The sequence below is a fragment of the Camelus dromedarius genome, chromosome X, assembly GCF_036321535.1.
Source record: "Camelus dromedarius isolate mCamDro1 chromosome X, mCamDro1.pat, whole genome shotgun sequence".
In the NCBI taxonomy this organism is placed as follows: domain Eukaryota; kingdom Metazoa; phylum Chordata; class Mammalia; order Artiodactyla; family Camelidae; genus Camelus; species Camelus dromedarius.
The window spans coordinates 119,852-127,913 of NC_087472.1; the positions used below are offsets into that span (position 1 = coordinate 119,852).

The window sequence follows — 8,062 nt, forward strand, 5'->3', positions numbered from 1 at the left end:
GACCCAGGAATCCCGCTCCTGGGCGTATATCCAGAAGGAACCCTACTTCAGGATGACACCTGCACCCCAATGTTCATAGAAGCACTATTTACAATAGCCAAGACATGGAGACAGCCTAAATGTCCATCAACGGATGACTGGATAAAGAAGAAGTGGTATATTTATACAATGGAATACTATTCAGCCATAAAAACTGACAACATAACGCCATTTGCAGCAACATGGATGCTCCTGGAGAATGTCATTCTAAGTGAAGTAAGCCAGAAAGAGAAAGAAACATACCATATGAGATCGCTCATATGTGAAATCTAACACAAACAAACAAAACATAAATACAAAAGAGAAACAGACTCACAGACATAGAATACAAACTTGTGGTTGCCAAGTGGGCGGAGGGTGGGAAGGGATAGACTGGGATTTCAAAATTGTAGAATAGATAAACAAGATTACACTGTATAGCACAGAAAAATATACACAAAATGTTATGATAACTCACAGAGAAAAAAATGTGACAATGAGTGTGTATATGTCCATGAATGACTGAAAAATTGTGCTGAATACTGGAATTTGACACAACATTGTAAAGTGATTATAAATCAATAAAAAAATGTTAAAAAAAAAAAAACTAAAAATAGACTTACCATAGGATCTAGCAATCCCACTCCTGGACATATATTCTGAGAAAACTCTTAATTCTAAAAGATTCTTGCACCCCAATGTTCATAGCAGCATTATTTATAATAGCCAAGACATGGAAGCAACTGAAATATCCATTGACAGATAATTGGATAAAGATGTTTATATATATATATATATATATATAAATATATAAATATATAACACATACACACATACAATGGAATACTACTCAATCATAAAAGGAATAAAATAATACCATTTGCAGCAACATGGATGAACACAGAGATTATCATACTAAGTGAAGTAAGTCAAAGACAAATATCATATGATATCACTTATATGTGGAATCTAAAAAAAAGGCACAAATGAACTTATTTATAAAACAGAAACAGACTCACAGACATGCAAAACAAACTTATAGCTACCATGGGGTAAAGGTGGGAAGGGATAAATTAGGGGTTTGGAATTTGCAGATACACACTACTATATATAGAATAGATAGACAGCAAGGTCCTACTTTTTAGTACAAGGAAGTATATTCAATATCTTGTAATAACGTATAATGATAAAGAATATGAGAAAGAATATGTTTATGTATAATGAATCAATATGCTATACACCAGAAACTAACACACTGTTAATCAACTATACTTCAATTATATATATATATAAATCTGTGAAGCACAATAAAGTGAAGTGCAATAAAACGAGCTATACCTGTATTTTCCTTGTGTTTATAAATCTGTAGTATTTTCCCACTGAATGGCCCAGTTTCTCTTATTTAATGGCATAAATTTACAAAAGAGAACAAATGTCTTCCTCTTTTTTAGCTAACTCTTTTACCTAATGTTATTTGTTATCATGTTCAGTTTCATTCAATAAGCGAGTCATCTTGGGAAGGAGGTTGAGAGTCACTTGTTAAAAATTCAAATTCTTGTATGTATTTCCCTGTGCTATACAGTATAATCTTGTTTATCTATTCTACATATGCCTGTCAGTATCTTGTGGTAGCTCACAGTGAAAAAAAAAATATGACAATGAATATATGTATGTTCATGTATAACTGAAAAATTGTGCTCTATGCTGGAATTTGACACAACATTGTAAAATGACTATAACTCAATAAAAAAATGTTTAAAAAAATTCAAATTCTTGGCATGATCATTCCTGAAATTCTGATTCAGTAGGCCTGTGATGGGGCCCTGCAATATATATTTAAGCAAAGCCTGTTTGGATGCAGATGATTCACATGACCACATTTTGCGAAACACAGCAACTCTAGAGTGCTTGAGGGCAGGGATTCCAGATTCTTTCTTGGAATGTCCTTGGTATGAATGACAGCATACAGAGCAGAAGTATTCATCTGTCTCCTGAACTGAACTCCTCTTGGGGTCTCTTCATTCCACTCTCTAAATGACAGTGTTTCCCAAGGTTGTGTCTTCAGCCATCTTCTTTCTGGATTTCTCCAAACACATATGTAGTAGCATGTTTTAATTTCCAAATGACTTTCTCATACATTACATCCTCTGATCCTAAAAGCCTCACCCGACCCTGTAACATGCTCTCCAGGTATTGCTCCATTTCTTAAAATCATCATCTATACAATATCTCTGCTTCTCTACCTCTTTTAATTCTTAAACTTACTATAATCTGGCCTTTGCCCTCTACACTCCACAAAACCATAATTGCGAAGATCACCAACAGCCTCTATGTTGCAAAATTCTGTGGTCATTTCTCTATTCTCACCTTACCTGACCTCTCAGAAAGTCAACACAGCAAACCCTCCTTCTTGAAATACTCTTACATGTATGGCCGCTCCTTCTGTCTTCTTGCTGAATCTACCTGTCTAGCTGACCTCTAAATGTTGACTTTCCATGGGGACTGGTTCTGCACTCTCATCCCTAAATGAGCTCACCTAGACCTGCCATTTTAAACATGCTTTATTTACTGAAAACACAGTATATACAGGAAAAAAACCAAAGGCACAACCAAAGTTGAGGAAAAACCAAAGACAAAACCCAGGATACACCAAATAGTTGAGGAAAAGGTAGATGAATAGAGACCCTCCAAGACGAGAGAGGAGGACCAATCAGGAAAGTGAGAGGAAAGCCAGAAGAGTGTAGTGGCCTGGAAGTCAAAGGGAAAGAAAGCATCTGGAAGGAACAAGTGTTGAGGAGTGGAAGGTGCAGCTCAGTGGTTGAGCACATGCTTAGCATGCACAAGGTCATGGGTTCAATCCCCAGTACCTCCATTAATAAAAATAAATAAGTACAACTAATTACCTACCCCCACAAAAAGAAAAAAAAAAGAAGGAACAAGTGTCATTTCCCAGCTCTCTTCACTGATACTTAGTATTAAGACTGCAAACAGTCACTGAAATTTTGTAAGGTGGTAAGGGTCAAAAAGACATATAGTGAAGTACAACAAAAACACAAAGAGAAACAGAGACAAGAAATCATATGGTCCCTGAGGCAGAGATTAAAAACTAGCTGCCTCAGTCCCCTAGTAGCTTGAAAGAGAAAACTAAATCTGACAACAATACAAAGGGATCTAGTGTCTTAGTGGACCACAAGTTCATTTTGAAGTGTCTTGAGGTAATTACTTAAAATGCTTATGTAATTTTAAATTACAATAAGAAGCAAGGTGTCTCGATCTTTTTAATTACTATTGCCATTATACTCTGTGCTGATTAGAACACCTATGTAATACTGAGTTCAATTCTAAGTATAGTATTTTAAGACTGGAAGAAGGGCAAAATATGGTGAGATGTGGAAATTGCATCATTTGAAGAATGGCTAGAGGAACTAAAAATATGAAACAGGAAAAAGACAGAGGGAACGTGACAGCAGTCTTCAAGTTTATATATAGTCATCTAGAACTGGGAAGACATCATTTGGAATATAACTAGCAACAGTGGATATAAGTTATAAGGATAGCTATGTAATTTATGCATAGCAGTGTTTTGTTCAGTAAAAGCAGTCTTCAGTTTAAAAATGCCTGACTATTAAATGTTGGGTACATAGGAACAGAAACTTTACTATCCTCTCAGATGTTACTAGTAGGCATTTCTTACTCTTATACTGCTTAAAATCCCACCTATAATCAAGTCTCACATGCCCCCACTATAACTCTCTTGCAATAGAATCTGTAATGTCTTAATGAGTATTGGGATAATAGAAACAACTGTGGCAGAATACTGCATTTGAAGTCAGAAAACGTGGCTCTGCTAATTATCAGAAGTATGTGAATGTGAATAAAGTAGTATATAAGATCATATTCAAGAAAATGAATGAAACTATAAGCCAGAAAGAGAAGGGAAAAAAAGATATTGGAATATAAAGGAAAGCTCTGTCTCAACACTGTTCCTATTCTCTTACTAACTCCTTGCTTGGTCCCACAGTCATCTTCCCAATTCTACTTCATTTCTGCTAAGGTTCCTGTACAAGCTTCCTGTAGCTGCTGTGGTGAAGTACCAAAAGCTGCAAAGCTTAAAGGAAATTTACTGCCTAATAGTTTTGGAGGCTGGAAGCCCCAAATCAAGATATTGGCAGGTCTATGCTCCCTTTGAAATACGTAGGGAAGAATCCTTCCTTGTCTCTTCCTAGCTTCTGGTGGTTTGCTGGCAATCCTTGACATTCCTTGGCTTGGAGCTGCAGCACTTCAATCTTTGCCTCCATAGTCATGTGGTATTCTCCATGTTTGTCCATGTCTTCACATGGCAGTCTCTGTGTCTCTTCTTGTAAGGACACCTAATTCAGTATGACCTCGTTTTAACTTATATTTTAATTACATCGCAAAGACCATATTTCCAGGTAGCAGGGGTCAGGATTCAACAACTTTTTGAGGACACAATAAACCCCCATCTTAGAAATTCATCATTCCTCCCAAATCACTCCAATTCTCCCCTCTCCACATATTCATACCACCCCAACTTGCCTCCTTCTCTTCTCTGAAATCTCTATCACATCTCTTTCCTTACTCATATTAGATGCATCGAGTTAGAAAGGCCTGTTTCTACTGCCTAGAAGGGTCCAAGGAAAGAACATTTTTGTTTCAGCTGCTGGGATTCCAAAAAAAAAAAAAAAAAAAAAAGATATGCTATGGGTATGTGGCAATCCAAGTGAGAATTCTGTATGTAGTGTTTTATAGAGGAATTATTATAAATTGTGGTGAAGGTCTTTAAGTCCATTAAATTAAAGGTTATGTAAGATGCTACTGGTTGGCATAACAACCGAAATGTCATGAATAGTACTATTTATAGAAGAAAATGCACCCAGAGTTTCAAACAATAACCTTACAAAGAAGCTATTAGAATATATCCATTTGTAAGTAAAGGACTGCCTGCATTAAAAAAAATTGCTAACAAAATAGCATAGCAACAGTATAAATGACCTCCTCAGTGGAAGCATCTTCAAACAGAAGTTGAAGATGATTTCAGGGAACTGAGTAGGGAAAAAGGCCAATCAGTTTCTCCGACTCAAGACTATGTGCTCTGAAAAAAATGTTTAATTCTGTATTTTTACTATGATAACATTAAAAATGTATATGAATATCCTGGGTCATATAGACATATACTGTATAAATGAGTGACAGCACACAATTCAGTGTTGTATTTGCATTATGAAGTTATAGGTACCAAGAAATTCTCTAAAATAACAGTGCTTAGTTTTTAATGTACTAGAAACTTGTCTGGCTTCTCCTAGATGGGTACATCCTAAAATCATAATGACAATCCTGACTCAAGCACTCTTGTATTCCTATTGTGTTTTTTAATCAGTTTAAAGACAAAATTTATCTTTTACAGTAATGATTTACAACTGAAAGATAACTACATGGGAAAAAAGCTTTTAAGAGTTGAGACTTTTACCTGACATTCTGAAAATGACAGTGTGGAAGCATAACATTAACACATGAATTATCTCAGGCTAAGGAGAAAATAAAACTCAAAGATGTGTTTATATCAAGTGGAAATCAAATTACACCATAATGTGCTGTATGAATAAAGGTTGTTCAGACAGAAAAAAGAAGTGGAAGAATTAACTTGTCACATGGCACATGGTAATAGTTAATGCAAAATCAAAAGAAAGCATTTTGTGTCATTATTTGTATTATTGCAAGGGGATGCACTACGGTAAATCCTTGCAACAGTTCATTAGTAGAATGTTTTGTAGGAAATACATGATGGACATTATATTTTTCTACCCTTGTATCATGGGGCATACTATTAAACTGGTCTATTAAATTAAATAGGGGGCAGGGCCATGGAAGGTACTCGGGAAAAAGATAAGAACTCATTTTAGGAGACGGCTATGGAACAAGAGAAAGTATAGAAGTGAGAACAAGCTAGGGAGGGTAAATAAACTAGCCTGATGAGATGGAATGGTCCACATTTGGTAAATGAGAAGGTTTAGGGATAAGTCTAATGGCCGTATGTAAAAAGAAGGCCTTGTACAAATTAAGTAATTTGGATTTGCTCAAATAGTTTTTCTTTTTCAGTTTCAACACATATGTTCTGAGGACTTACTATATGGTACCCGATGTAGTAGACAGACACTGGAGGTATGAATACCAGTAAGAAAGGACCTCTATACTTTAAGGGAGCCATAATTCAATGGGGAAGACAGACAAACAAATAAATGCAATAAACCTTAGAGTGAATAAGCTAAGAATGTTATTGTTGTTTAAGAAATTGTTAACACATTGTTCAGCAGATTTCTTAAAGTTTTGAGATTATCACATCTTGGATGAAGAAAAAAAGAATGCAGGTGTCAGCCTACATATTGGGAATTTCCTCAGCATACAATTATTTCTTCTTGGAAGAGAGGTCAAAGTGTCTATCTTATTCTCACTAGGTTCCAAGTGCCCAAAACAGTGTCTGACATATAATACTCCCTCAAATATTTGCTTAATAGATTAATGAACACTAAGCATGTTTTGGTTTTAAATATACTATAAATCATAGATTATTTTATTAAGTAGGACATGGCAAGAAGAATATTCCGATTACCAAACTATCTCCCTAAGTAAATAAAGCAGTTGAGCTGAGAGTAAACTAAGCCCCAACACTTCTGTCTGGATCTTAGAAGGAAAGAAGCCAGAAGCACCACCAATTGTGACGTAATAACCTTAGAGAAGACAGGAGGATGAAGAAAAACACTGATATAAGAGGTAAAAAGAAGAGGTGTTTATGAAAATCCTGAAGTGTAGTCACAGATCAAGACTATTCTTGTTGGTATTACAAATATTCTTTTTGGGTGATGCTTTGAGACCCAACCCAACCCTTCTGATTTTGTCAGCATAGGAAATGTCAAGTCGACAACCTGTTCTGATTCCCACTAGATATAACATCATCCTGATTCTTCCTGTTTGCACACGCGCGCGCGCACGCACACACACACACAAACATGTAAACTACTGAGAGTAGCGATCCCCTATATCCCGTTTCCACCTATCCCTTGTACTTAGAAGAGTGTCTAGCACATATTAACTGTTCAATAAATGTTTGTTAAACATATGAGTGGATCTGCTCTCACAGCTATTCAAAGGGAAAGAATATACTCCAAATGACCGTATCCTCTGGGATCAAGGGTAGGACAATGGAGGTACAAAGGGTTGGGAGCAATTAATAACACAGAAAGAAAAAGACTTGATAACTGATCGTGTATGGAGGTTATGGAGGAGGGAGGTGTAAAGCATTTACTAAAGAGTTTAGTACATGGTCAGTTTGTTAAATACTGGCCAACAGTAATAACAAGAACATCATCATACAGGTCTGAGGCTGAGAAAATAGTCTGGGCAGAGATACAGAGTTCCTATCCGAACTGAGGAAGAGGAATGTCAACACCGGCGTTGGAGGAAGGGAGCGCAGAGGGCTAGAAACCCATGAAGGATCCCAGAAGTAGGAGATAAGGCTGAAAGCGACGTCATCGAAACAAGGGCTTAGAGAGGAGTTTTTTTCGAAGACTAAAGAGATCTCAAGAGATTCAAATGCTGCAGAGATGTCTTGCAGAATGCAAACTGAAGGAAAGTTAACATTTTTTTCCTTCTGTAACAACTTAAGCGACGCATTCTGCTTCTAACTCGAGGCCTTTCCAGCGGCATAAAACGCACTTCACCAAAAGTGGACCTGCCCGACAATTCGAACTGTCGACACCAGAGAAGCCCTAGTCACTCTTGCTTTGCCTCCTCATTCCACCTTCCCGTCAACACCTCTGCCCTCCCTCTGAGGTCGTCTTCCCGCCTTCCGCCCAGCGCTCTCCGCTGCTTTTACCTGTCCTGGCACCCTCCGAGAACTCGCGGTTTCGGAAGTAGCGGCGCTGGTCAGCGCAGGGTCGCCGACTGCCCGCTCCCAGAGGAGGCTGGACCGGACGCCGCCGGCTTCCGCATAAAGCACCCCGCCCGCGCGGGGCCTCCTGGGAATGTG

General features: G+C 37.4%; 1 protein-coding gene across 2 annotated transcripts in view; it reads right to left on the reverse strand.

Moving 5' to 3' along the window:
• Positions 1-8,057, reverse strand: part of VAMP7 (vesicle associated membrane protein 7) — a 62,589-nt gene extending 54,532 nt beyond the window's left edge. For both annotated transcript variants that reach the window (XM_064482736.1, XM_010980471.3), the window contains exon 1: positions 7,910-8,057. The gene's annotated coding sequence lies outside the window, so the exon portion shown is untranslated. The remainder of the gene's footprint in view (positions 1-7,909) is intronic.
• Between the last annotated feature and the right edge of the window lie 5 nt (positions 8,058-8,062).